The sequence below is a fragment of the Sceloporus occidentalis genome, unplaced genomic scaffold (genome assembly GCF_023333645.1).
Source record: "Sceloporus occidentalis isolate IW3139 unplaced genomic scaffold, rSceOcc1.0.p SCAF_468, whole genome shotgun sequence".
NCBI classification, from domain to species: Eukaryota; Metazoa; Chordata; class Lepidosauria; order Squamata; family Phrynosomatidae; genus Sceloporus; species Sceloporus occidentalis.
In genome coordinates, this window is record NW_028317448.1 from 175,418 (window position 1) to 190,161 (window position 14,744).

Genomic DNA, 14,744 nt, shown 5'->3' on the forward strand with positions numbered 1-14,744 from the left:
TAGACCTTCCCCGACTGTCAGAGATCTCTGATCTCTGACAGCCGGGGAAAGTATACGCGACGGACGCATACAAACCCCCGCTGCCAACTCCACCTCCTTCCGGCTGCAGCAGAAGGCGACGTCAACCCGCTGCCCCGGCTGGAAGCACCGGTAAGAGAGGGCTGAGAGGGGAGAGAGGAGAGAGGAGAGGAGAGGAGAGGAGAGGAGAGGAGAGGAGAGGAGAGGGGAGGGGAGGGGAGGGGAGGGGGGGGGAGAGAGTGTGTGTGTGTGTGTTAGTTAAATGGGGGCATAGGGCATTTCTGGAGTGGCGTTAAGGGGGCATTTAATAGAGCACTCTGCCTCCTGAAATGCCTTATACCTCCCTATATGCCACTCTGCCCCATAATATGCCTTTTAACCCCCTAAATGCCAGAGTGGCATATAGGGGTATAAGGCATTTCTGGAGGCAGAGTGCTCTATACAATGCCTTTTAACTCCCTTAATGCCACTCTGCCTCCTGAAATGCCTTATACCTCCCTATATGCCACTCTGCCTCATAATATGCATTTTAACCCCCTAAATGCGAGAATGGGATATAGGGGTATAAGGCATTTCTGGAGGCAGAGTGGCATATAGGGGGTCAAAAGGCATACCATGGGGCACAGTGGCATATAGAGGGTTAAAAGGCATATCATGGGCCACAGTGCCATATTGGTGTGGCAAGCCTGGGGGCAGATGTGCGTAACTGGGGGACAGGCTGGAAAATACAAGAAATAAAAACAAAAAAAATATTTTTCTCAATCATAGCTTTTATTAAAAAAAATAGTTTACATGAATTAACATTTACTGGTAAAACTTTTTTCCTTTAGGGTCGTCTTATATTCAGGCTTTTTCTTTTTTCCTAAGTTAATATTCAGATTTTGGGGGGTCGTCTTATAATCAGGGTCATCTTATAATCGAGCAAATACGGTAAATATGAAAAAATAGTTTGCATGTGAATTAATATGTACTAGTAAAACTGTTTTCCTAAAGGGTAGTCTTATAATAAGGCTTTTTCTTTTTTCCTCCATTAATATTCAAATTTAGGGGGGCGTCTTATAATCAGGGCCGTCTTATAAACGAGCAACTACGGTATATTTGAAGACTTTCTTACCCTAAGCGGCAAATAACTTCTGCAATTCTCCAGCTGTGATCCTTGAAGATTTTTTGGCCACTCAAACCATCCTCTTCACAGTGCTTGAGACAATATAGACACACATCCTCTTCCATTTTGATTCATAACATTTCCAGTTGATTGGAATGTCACGGAAGCCTCCGAGCCCTGGGCCTGGCTCAGTATATAATGATGGGAGTTATGCTGTACCACCATCTATGTCTGACTTGCTATATAATGGAAGGAGTTATGCTGCACCACCCTTAGTGTCTGTCTCCCTGTATAATAATAGGAGTCATGCTGTACCAATTTCTGTGTTTGGCTCACTATATAATGATGGGTGTTGTGGCAAACCACTGTCAGAGAGCACCTGTAATGATGAGCCGGAAAGTTCAGTCTCTTAAGATCATGCATCATTGAGTGGCTTTTTTTGTGACTCCACCCTTGCCCAGCCACAAGGGTCTTTTTTAAAGAAAAGGTAGCAACCCTAGTGCCACAAAGTGTGAGAGATGGCCAGGAAACATTGTTTGGCACGGGCCCCCAGCATGTTATGACCTTATTTTGCCCTAAACTGTCATGCATTTTCATTTAAAAATAATAAGGATCTTTCTTTTAAAGCATTTCATTATTTTCATAATATATTGGCAGCCTTTATGATACTGCTTTAATCTGGTCCTTTTTAAGTTTTGGCAACTGAACAAGATTTTCAAAGTCCATGAACATTGATTACTATGTGACTGAGAATTTGGCACTTTGATTTAGCTTTACTGTATAACATTTTGTTGCTGTGTTTTGTACACCCATTCCTTTTAACCTGAAAGTCTGTAAAATTAGGCTTTGCAACAGTAGCTTGTGTTTGACTGATCGGGTGCGGGATTACCTGTACTAGATATTACAAGCCTTAGATTCAATTGCATGGTACAGGGAATCCCATTTAAAGCATGCAGTGTTAGACTGGCACTCACAGAGTTAATTACCAAAATAATAACATACGAATATTCCCATTAGATTTTTGCTTTAGATCGTTTTGCATTAATGGTCACCTGCTGTCCTTTTCTATTCACATCTACAAACATTAATAGCCTGCCTTATGAAATGTGTTTGTTTTGGCCTTGGAAACAAGTCTTCCATAATCACTTATAGCAAATGCCCTGTAGGATATATGCCTTTCTTTTTGTATGTTTGTTTTACACGAGATACTATTACAATGTACATTGTGCTGTTCTCCAAAGGAAACTCAATGTGGGTTTGTACCAAAATGCATGAGAACACTGAACTAAAAGAAGGGCTTAAATGCAAAGGCAATTATTTTACAAACTGTGAATATATAAATACTACTTATTTTTTCCTCCTTTTGACAAAATCTTAGTAATTATATATAAAGGACAACATTTCTCAATCTCGTTTACAAAGGATACTGAATCATGGATGGAAAGTTCCCTACATGACAATATTTTATGAGGGAGATGCGACTATGGTGTCTGAATAAAGAAATGGCATGGCATTGTTGTGCTTAATAAAATAAGATTGTATGATATGAAAATGTTTTAATAGGGCTACATTTGCGACAAAAGAGGTCTATAATTAAAATAGCTACATAAAAAATGGCTGCCCTTTGAAATGTTACCCAGGAAATTGCTTTTTGAATTTTGTTTTATTTTTGACATAATTATTAACCCGTTAAAACCTTCATGACGTTCTTGTAGCAGAGGACCAATAAGCAACCGCCTACACCACATGATTGCTGTGATTGGCCGATTGCGGTGATCCCTGTGATTGGCTAGTCACAGCAATCACATGACACACCTGGTGTCTCTCTTCCTCCGTCTTCAGTGTTCGGTGATGATACATTGTGTTCCAAGGACAAAAGAGAGGACCCTGCTCACTGATACATTTCTTTCTTTGTTTAATTCCTTTGTTGGAAATTGGGTATTTAGTTTGTTGGTAGGTAGGGAGAAAAAATAAAAAAGCTCTTAAAAATATGGATTGGGAATTGTGGGGCATTGGGGGTAGTTTAGTTTGTTATTATGTGAATATGCAAATCTTTTGAAAACATTTGTTCTAAGCCCCACTGACCGGGTGGAAAGTAAAAAGAAATATAGCCTAAAACCTGCTCATGGGCATTGTAAAAAAATCAATTTCCTCCAACCGGAGCAAAATCTCTTCCCTAGCTACCCTTATTTTTTCGGCAGTGATGTCCAGGGATAGGTTGCTTATTGTAAATAATATTCTACATTTCTATGATAATACCATGTGCACTCCTAGAAATGACCCATGGTATGACAGGTTTTATAAAATAAGACAGATTGTAAACCACAGAAGGTAGTGTGACATCCACAGAATGTGAGAGAGTGGGAGTGAAAAATGATTGCTTTTTTTGCTTCATTTTTGTGGGGGTCTGGCCTCGTTTTCATAGAATCATACAAATTGACAATGCCACAATAGCTGTGGCATTCTTTGGGGTTCTTCATGTCTAAGCAATTGTTATTAATTCTCAGTTTTTGTTAACAGTATTTTAAAACAAAACCTGTCCACTTAAAGACCAGCTACCATTGTATAACATCATGGATCCACATAAAGGAGTGATACCTAACTTGCTTCATTGGGAAATGTTGAACATAGAGCAGACATGCACCATCACTCAGTATGAAGGTCAAGGGTAACATTCCTTTCATCATAGACAGCTGACAGGTCCCACAAGAGCAGTGGAAAGTCCAAAACAAATGAAGAGTTGCCTGTGGACCCCTCATATTAAATGTTACAGGTGAATGTTCTTGTTTATAGTAACCCCTAAATGATCCAATTACTGTGCAGTTATGGGATCAGGTTGTTACTCCTGTTGGAATTGTGTTGAAGAAACCACACCTTATGTTATGGGAAATTAAAGAGCAAAACTGCAGCAAGACAACTTGCAACAAAGTATTGAAGGGGAGTCTTGGGAGATCTCAACTGGTCTGTTTACACTACGGAGGTCTATGCTTGTCAGAATATAATATTCCTAAATTGCATTGTGCATCCTTCCAAGGATATTACATCAAAACATTTGCACTCAAAAAGGAGGACTCTTTTTTTACTGGGTTGCTCTTATATATTTATTACATTTTAGAAATCACTGTAGTGAAATTAACGGTGAATAACCTGGAAACATAATGTAAAATTTTCACAATTAAATCCTTTTTTTTCTTTTTTAGATACAGTTCATAAAAGCCTAAAAAATTAGCGACTTCATTTTACATAGCTAAGCTCTTAAAATTACACACAGGTAGGGTTACGAGAAATATAATAAATATACATTTACAAGCTAAACAATTAAAATGACAAGGGGGGGGGTGTCTTTTTTTTCTTTTCTCTATTCTTCTTTCCTCTCCTCTTTCTTTTTTATCCTGAAAAAAAGAAGGAATAAATTGAAGAAAGAGGTTAGATAGGAATTTTTATACTGACAAATAAGAAAGGTTACTTTAGTAAATTAAGGAATTTAACACTATATAAAATGAAAGTAGTTCATAAAAACAAGGGTGATAAGAAAAGATAAGATAAATAACAAAATAATGACACAAAATATAAGGAGGCATAGAGAAGGAAAAGGGAAAACATGAGAGGGAAAAAACAACCACCCTATCCTTTACATACTCCGCCATCAGACCTTTAAAGGACTGAGATAGTACATCCAGTACCACCCAATGAAAAAAAAATAGAAAATTGAGAGACCAACAGCTATTCAAATGTGGGAAAAGCCCTAAATATAGCAATAGACGAGTTAGAATGGTATAAAGCATTTAAGGGGCCATCAAGGGAGTACACTCTTTGTCAATATAAACTAATAAATAACTGGTATATGGTCCTCTAAAGTATCTAAATTATTTCATTTAGAGAATAATACGTGCAGGAGATGTGAAGAACAAGTAGGAACTTGCCCTTTGGAAGATGGTAATGGAATTACTAAAAAAAATAGAGAATTTGTCATTAAACCTGGATCCAGTAATATGTATTTTACATTTAAAGTGGCAAAATATGAATAAACTTCAAAGCCTAACAACTCTACACAGTCTTATTGCTGCAAAGATTATAATGGAAAGAAAGCAAGACAATGGAAATGTGATCTAGGATTTACTTGGCCTCAATTAAAACTCCTTTTTCAACTAAAAATGGAGTGTGGTATAAGTAAAATCACTGAAACATACCCTTTAAAATGTAAAATACGTGAAAACCGGATTGATAAATTAGAAGCGATTAATTACATAAGCAATTCATTTTTGTTCATTTAACAACCTTAAATCTTATAGATGCTCCTTAGCAGGGATTGGTTCCGTTGGCTGTATTTTTTATTTTATTTTTTTATTGTGTATCTTTTTAATTTTTCGTAATTTAATTTTAAGATAATAATATTGACATTTTATTGTAATTGTTTGTTTATAAATATCCCTAATTACACCATTTATGATTTATGGCAAGGTATACTGTACATGCTTTGAAATTCTTGTCAAACTAAAGTCACTGTTAATATTGTTAGCAGTGCTTATTTGGGATATTATTTAATGTAAAATGATTTAGGAGGTTTAGCACTTCTTGAAATCCTTTATCAGTGGTAGTTTATATCCAACAGGTTATCTGTGTTTTGAGTCAGCATTGCCTTTCCTTCTGTGGGTAGCAAATGCACTCATCGCAGAAGAATGAAGAAATATGAAAGTCGACATAGGGAAGTGCTGGCATTAATATATAAAAGAGCATGTAAGGTGGCAGTACTGCGAGTTTATGACACGCAATATATATCATCATTATAAAGATAGTATCAGGAAGGTGGCATCAAATTCTATAAGAAAATAACTACATACAAAATAAAATACTGCTTTCTTAATTGACTGGCACATAATTGGTATATGCGATGCCAAATTTCTAAGGTGTAACAGTGACAATTTGGTGCCTGAAATAGTTGCTTGATGTTTCAGCTAGAAATTTCATAATGTTGTCTTGTCCGTTCTTTAACCTATTCAGTACCTGCAAACCCTTTTCATTTATGTAGAAAGATGGAGCTAGAAAGTTTATCAACAGTCTTTGGGCACAAAAATATAGCCTAAGCTAAAAGAGACATACATTAAAATAACAAAACTGCTCTGCTTTCACGATTTTCTGTAGTCCTTTATTCTCTAAAGTTACGTTTTGATCCTTAATTGCATCTTACATCAAGCAATTCATACAACCTATTTGGCTTCCACATAATATTATGCTGATATATATGTTACATACTACTTGTTATGTCCTGTCTACCCATTGTACAGCGCTACGGAATTTGATGGCGCTATATAAAACAATAAATAATAATAATATTTTGTCCTGGACAGTTTAAGCTCCAGAGGAGTGGAATGATTGACCATATTTATCATTGGAACCACCCTAAAAGGTATTGCAGAAGTATACCTGTCTTATGCCACTGAGAAAGAAAACGTGGCTGGGGAAAAGCTGTATTTCCTGCTTATATGTATGTCCTAATCATAAACTGTGCCCATTTACAGGCATTAGACAATGGATGCTTGGCACAACCCAAACGCACTGGTTTTGCTGGTATATTTATGGCTGGGTGGAAAACATATCCAAAACAGATCAATGAACAAACAAAGCAAAGGTGGCACAATATTAGCCTTGAAAAACACTTCCTGGCTTACAAGAAACATAACTTTGCCTGTTCAAATTCTGGTACAATATCAAGTGAGATCTTTTGGGGCGACCGACCAATGTGCCACTCAATTCTTCAATCAATACACCATCCTTTATATGACATTACCATGGACTATTTCTACAGTAATGGGGTCATTATTTTTCCAGCAACTGCTTAACCTGTTTATATCGTTCTACTGTTTATCATATTTGGAGGGTTGTCCCATAGGGCGTACAAGTAAAGGCAGAGCCAGAAATTAATCAATTGATTAATGCTACGTGAGAAATACATTTAAACAAACAGATGACATATGGTTTAGGTTTATCTTATTTAACCTTTACACAATTGCTAAATCTAAATTTTACTGGAGAAAAAAGTCTATTCTTTTGGTCAAAAAGACAAAGAGGTCCACAAACTTTGAAATTAATCTCTCCGCAGAAGTGTTTTTATATGCAGGATTTTACATAGTTCCTGTGACAACCTACAAAGGACCCACACGTATAACATCAAGTACTCCAGTGTTGCATTTCAGGCAGTTCTTACTTCTGTGTCTCAACCTCTTGTGATATTGTACACATTTTTAATGGTCTGAAATCAAAACACCACTGATTTTTCTTGTGGTGTGATTGCTTCAAATTGGGATGTCTACGTTTGAACTGGTTTTTGAACCGGAAACTAAAAATCTCAATTTTTTATTTATTGATTGATGTAGCATTATCATTTTCTGCAGCACTATACAATATCATACTAATCATCATAAATCTTTAGATGTATGTTGAGGAAGGTATAATTAACTATAATAATAATAATTATTAAGTATAATTATTGCTCTGATCCTCAGATGTCTCAGTAATAAATAAGATATAAGAAATTGAATCTCCTGGTAGAGCATATACTCCTGCATTTAATATGCATTTAAGTACTTTAAAAGCAAGACAGATTGTACTAGCCAGATCAACCAGCATCTGTAGACATCTTATACTGTATTGCAGACACGATTTGCTCAAGTCCTGCTTCAGTTTTTGCGTAGGGACTTTGCAACAACAACAAGCATGACCTTGTGCCTTCTGTTCTGACTGCCTTGTCTTCTGATAGCAGCCTTTGCTCCATTAATGCCTGTATGGAAATTACTGTGGTTCGAGCATAATGCTACTTTTGAATACCACCATGTAAAGACTGGGACCTTAGTCTTATAGCAATGCTCTACAAAATCAGTTGGACAAGTTGTACTTCCTATCATGTGCCTCAATCTGCTTGTTCCTTAAAACAAGAATGACCAAAAACGTATTTTTATGTCTATGATATTTCTCTGGTAGTTCTAGCTTTACGCACTGGGTGACAGGCCTGTCTATAAGCCCACAACAATGTAATACAGGGCAAGATTTGAACATTATAACTTGGAGTTGAATGTTAGAAAAAGGGAGTACTTTATTGTATTTCATGTGATCATTCTTTTTGGTTATTACATTAATAAACCTATTTTGAGATTAAAAGTTATTGGAATTTGGCACTCCTATTTCCAGAAATTAGCAGCCACCACCTACCTCGGTGATGCAGCTACCAGGTGAAAAAATCCAGAAAGCAAACCAGAACCATCATCAGTTCAACATGGCTGCAAGCTGTAGGAAACACATTAGAAATATACAGTGCAGCACCTGTGCAGTCATTGTACACATGTAAAATGTATTAACTTTCCAGTTTAGCATTTCTTTAAATCTAACCTGGACCTACTTTGATGTAGAAACATGAAGGAGTAACTCAGCCTTCCCTGTATGTTCTATTTTATAAAGCATGGTAAGCGGGCCATATTGTTTTCTTAGTAAAGGGTGTGCATCAGGTATTTACCATGCAAAAATTAAGAATTGTATGTAAAGAAAATAGGTAATGGAATCCAGGTCGATTAAGATCACGTACGTGATTTTATCACCAATTATGTAGGAAGGCATGGAAAAAAAGTAATTTTGTTTGAATATAAATGTAATCACATGTCTTCTCATAAATGGTTACAATGCCTCCATTTATTTTTGTTACAAAGCCCAATTCCTGGACTTTTGAGGAATACAAATATGGCAAATATTTGTAATAGGATTACAAGTTGATAAATCCTGCTTGAGCTGGTGTTATTAAACAGGGAATTATAGGATTTATGACTTCCAATGATATTATTAATATTTAGAGCCATTTCTTCAAACTCTACCACCCCCCCACTCACACACACTTTTGGATGATTTTGTTATTATGTTTTATTATCTTATATTATGTCAGGGCTTGACAAACCAGGGTATTGCAGGACAAGAGAGTAAAAACTGGCCAGGGCTGCCATGTGAATTCGGGACCCTATGCTTTCCTGCGGGGTACAGTGAACTGGGTGGCATGAGGCGCCCAGCCAAAATATAGGCAGGTCTCAATGAGGTTAGAGGGGAAGGAAGTGAGTACTGTATGTGTGTGGTTTTTGTATACTGTTGTGTCAGTGTGTATGTGTATAAATGTATAGTGCTGGAGTGTGTGTATGTGTATATTGTAGTGTCAGGGTCAGTGTGAATATGTTATTTGTATAGTGCTAGAGTCAGTGTGTGTGTGTACATGTAAATGTATTGTGTCAGAGTCAGTATCTCTACTGTATTGCAGTGCCAGATTCAGTGTGTATGTGTGCATAGTGTTTTTAGATATGTATAGTGTTAGCCAGTGTGTGTGAGTGTATGTTACAGTATGGCATTAGAATGAATGTGTATGTCAGCATATAGTTTTAGAGTGTGTGTGTATTAGTGCTCGTTCTTAGTACGTGTGTACATTTTGTCGCTGTATTTAATAAAGGCACTGCCGCCAATTCTTATTCCAGATCTGGTGTTGGATCAATATTTTGAAGGGGTTTAGTGATAAGACAGTGCCTATTGCAAAGGTCAGGGTGCCTAATTGGCTGCCATCCTCCTAGACCTGCCACCCTAGGTCTAATCAGCCTGGACTAGGATACACCACTAAGCATGCACAATAATATAACACATATGATCACAAGTTCACATTTTCATGGTGGCCCCCTTAGACCAATGAGGGTCCTATGTAGTTGCTGAAATTTGGTATTGTATACTAATATAATACAATATATCATATTCAATATATAGTACATATGGCCACATATATATACTGTGGTGATGTAATCTAGGAAATCCAAATATAAAAGTGACACAATAAAGGTATTTTCTGCCTAAATGCCTAGAATTCAAGGGTGTAAACCTCCAAAAATAAAAAAAATTGCAAGTGTATTACTTTCTATTTATAGCGGATACCCCATGGCTCCACAAATGAAAATGGAAATATAGGACTACACTCGATGATTGCCTTTTAGCGCTGAGAACAGCTAAGATCTCTCCTGATTTTCTAATGTTCTCTGTGTATGTGCATCCTCACAAAGGCTATAATAGTGGATTCCAATTCTGATCTGTTATTGAAAAACTCCCTATCAGCATAGGATGTCCAGTTCCACAACACAGCCAGGAATGTCACAATGGTCCATTAAACACAATGTTCTCTACACGCTTTCTCCATAATCCTGTTAGGCCACCATTCCAGTTCCGTGAGTCATTTTACAAACAAAGAACTTAAAGCGACAGGGGTGGACACTACCACAGGTTGAATCATTTTTACTATATTTTTCTTAATTTGCTTCATTCACTTGTATTAGTAGTTAACTTAAAACTATTGAAAATATCCTATGCACGAAACATGCATAACTCATTACATTTTTGATTGTTGATGTATACCTGGCTTGTCATATTCTCAAAAGTGGAACAGGCCGAAATAAATACAAAAAATCATTTGATGCTGTATAAATATCATAGCCCACGTAGAAGTAAATATAACAACATATTAACTAGCTTTTTATCAGGCTATAAAGTAGGGGGAGGTAAGATTGGCAGGGGCCCAGCTTTAGATATTACTGAAAATGAAATACATACCTTCCCACTTAAAAAACAAGCAAACCCTTAACATTCTCCGGAGTTCCAAAATGATAAACAATAAAAGCTTAATTTAAAGGGGATGAGAAAAAATACTTATTGTAATAATTATTAGAAACGATTTTGTCAACTTGATTGTCTGCTTGTTACCCCTCCCAGAACATGTCTGTTGACTACTGGTAATGTTGTAATTGCATGTACACAACGTGTGTAGATGTATATAGTGGGATCGAAAAACATCGGGAAGAACAATTTTTATGCAACGTCATTTATGTTTAATATTTATGTCCCAGTGAAACATATAGCTTAAAATATGAAAAAGTAAGGCAAATGTGGAAAGTCTGCACAAGAAGTAATCCGTCACCCTACACTGTGGTCCAACGCACTGATAAGAGTTGGCCAATGAAACATTTCATGGCAGGTACTTTACTGCAATACAGCATCAGAAAAAGCAGGCAGGGTGCCGGGTTGTATAGCTAGAGGCATTAGTTGCAAAAAGAGTCAGGTTGTAATGCCGCTTTACAGATCAAGCCAAGAGACTTCCTGGTTGTGCCAAATGAATATTTTCTACTGTCAAATTCTATGTTTCTAATGGTGGGAATTTGCTTGTTACCTCTGATCTGGCAAGACCCTTAGCAATGCATTCAGATTTTATACATTTTCTTCAACTTTCCTGAAATGTAATACTGCATCTTTACATCACGTTAACCCCAGTTTATCACAGTCTACAGTGTTAGTATGAAATGGGTCATTTTATCCTGTCAACAAATGTGCTATTCACCTAAGAGTTCCATCATTATGATTATTTAGTTTTACTAAACTGAGTATATGTCATAGTATCATACCTGCAAGTGTTAACATTCGTTGGCATGTTGCATGCTCTACTGAGATAGCTAACAATCAACTTTTCAGTGTGTCCAGTATAGTTATTTTTTCATGACAATAATGGAAAATACAACTTAAAATAGCAATTTGTCAAAAAAAAAAAAAAGAAAAAGAAAAGAAACTATAATTCATTAAATGTTTTCCGCAGAATTATTCCTGAAATAGGACTATGTCTTATTCATGGGAGCATAACATTTTATCTTATTTCCTGCACACACATAAGGACAATGAATTTTTTGACAGGTCAGTTTCCTTAAACTTTTTTATTACCAGATGACCATTGCTTTATATCTGGTGCATCTATAGTTAATTTTAAGTTTTAGAAAACAAAACAGGAATTTTCTTTTTATTTTGGTACTGAGGTGACAGAATGTTCTCTCGAGGAAAGGATCCTGTTTTGGCCTGACTGAGCTTCCGTAACCCTGCTAAGCAGATTCATGTTCTTTGACTAGACCTAGTCAACAGGATGTGACACATCTGGTTTTAGCAGTAACATAAGCAGTCAGCATGTTTCCTCTTGAAAGTTTGAGCAGAACCCAGAAGGGAAAAGTTACCAGAGCTACATTAACCTACAAAGTATCATGGACTCAATACTGACTCCACACAATTAAACTAAGTTTTATTCGAGAGCCACATTGAACACATAGTGTGTGTGGCACTGATCTATGATGTCTGGGTGAGACTTTAAGAGTACTATACAATGGTGTTCAGATATCTTTTCAATACCAGGGTATTTTGGGCAAATGTGAATGTTATAACCTAACATCAGAAAAGTGAAGTTTGGCAAGTTTTTACAACTGTCATAGTGCTTATGTCATAGAAAGAGGACAAAGTAGCAAACAACATTTAAAAATCATGGCTTGGAATTGGTGTACATTTTATTAATAGTTATAAAAGACAAAGCTTGAACTATATAGGCTCCACCAGAGCCACATTGTGGTAATGACAATAAGTTGTATGTACAACTTACTTATAGCTGACATTAAAGTAGTTGATCATTCATTCCATAAATTACCATTGTGTAACTGTTAGAAATGGACAAAAGACCAGGATGACATTTGAGGTCTACTTTTTCATGAGATGCAATACATGGCAGTTAATAAGGTGTTTTCAACATTACAAAAATAACTAATGAACCTGTGGGTGGAAACTCGTAACTTGGTGTTTTACTCACTTTCTTTTGAACCATTTCTCAGTACTTCTAAACAGTGTGAGCTTTGCCTGGTTGAGCACCCAACCAGAAATGGCTGTCACAATAGCTACTTATTGGATATCATTTATATATTCAGTTTCACTCCTCAAATGTGTCATTTTACTGACAGAAGAAAAAGTCTTCCTGACATCAAGTGCAGACTTTGAAACCACAAGATAAAAAAGAAAAAGTATAAAAAGAAAGTAGCATATGTAGCCTGGTTTTGCAGAAACCCCATAGAAAGAGGTCCATTTCCTGTAGAGCAATATCAACGTTTCCAGTGCTACCAGTCCTCATCAAAGGTGAGAACAGCGTTTATTAACCTTGCTTAACTGCAAATAATAAAATTAAGCATAATAGTGTAGGTAATGATCAAATATTCATAAAATGTATAACATATTGTTCTGAGCTTGTGCAAAAAATATAAAAAAACCTAGCATATTTCTGAGAATCATGTGGTAGTGGTGATCTATAGTCTTCTTTTTAAAACCAAGGTTACTGCTGCTTATTTCGCACACAAAGATGCCAACCTCAATTATGAAGGTGATACTAGTGTCCCAAAAGCCTAAAAATTGAGTAGTACTAAGGGCTTTTGCCTTACTTACTTACCTTACTTGCTCACCTCTAACTTTCTCTTCTTAGATTTGTACCAGTTGTTTGGGGAAAAGGTGGCACTCACAAGCTGTTTGGGGGCAAAGGTGGCACATGTTGCTTGGTGAAGTTGGGGGACCCCGCCCAATTTCCTCACCAGGGCCTGTGGTTTTCTAGTTACACCCTTGCCTCCAGCCACCCCCTATGAAGTCACATCCCAGCACTCGGTGCCTTTAAAGTATGCAGCAGTTTTTACTGTTTCCTGTGGTGGCTGTATCCCTGCACTATATAGAAAAAGCAAAATACTGTCTGCGCTTCTCACCCTAATAAAGTTGGCAACAAATATATAAACATAATATAAATGAGAGGTTTTGGTTATATGAATTGGCCAAAGCATAATTAAGCTCACCCGCCATGTCAAGGCACACTCTCAATAGGGTGAGAACCTACTCTCACCTCCTACATAGTGGGCACACAAAGCAGCTTATACTGCTACCAAAACCTTATTAATGTATATTTGTTGCCAACTTTATTAGGGTGAGAAGCGCAGACAGTATTTAGTTTTTTGTATACATTGTACAGCCAACACACTGTATTTGCAGCATGCTCACATTGTTTGGTAGGCCTCATATTATACATTTGTATTATTTGAGCCTGAGACTAGCTTAGCGCACCGACATTTTTTCTTTTCCCTGTCTGCACTATATAGGAATACCTTGGAACACCCCCACGGGGTTGGCCCAGAAAACTCTGGGAGTCACTTCTATGGTTCTCTGGGTCAAGACTGAATCATCTGGGTCACAGGAGCGAATGCCTGAGACACCCCACTCCCCGCCCAATTCCCCTTTAAATTGGAGTGTTTCCCAGCGGGAACGTCTACTGATGTCGGCAGGAATGCCCACTGACATCAGGGAGACTGCCCCTGATTCAGCGGGATGACCCACATCAACTGGACCACCCAGTGACATCAGTGGGCAGTCCTGGATACGCCCCACAAGTTCCCAAGTATGTGTATAGGCACTGTTTAGACAATGTAAATGAGCCAGTTAATGAAACCTTGTAACCAGCTCACTAAGCAGTGGTACATCAAGGAGCCTGATTGAGGGTGACCTGCCCTTTGGTTTTTCAGAAGAGGGACTGCTGCTCCCTGTTCCTGCCAGACTAGGCTAGTCAAAAATATGTTGCTGACCTGACCGAAACACTTTGGTGAAACCTTTGTTAGTTCAAAGGAGTAGCAGTTAACTTCAGACATGGACCTGCTAGCATTACCTATAGTCCCACATACTGTGTGTTTAGGTTCCACCCTGCCAGCCTGGACTATGTGATAATTCTACACAT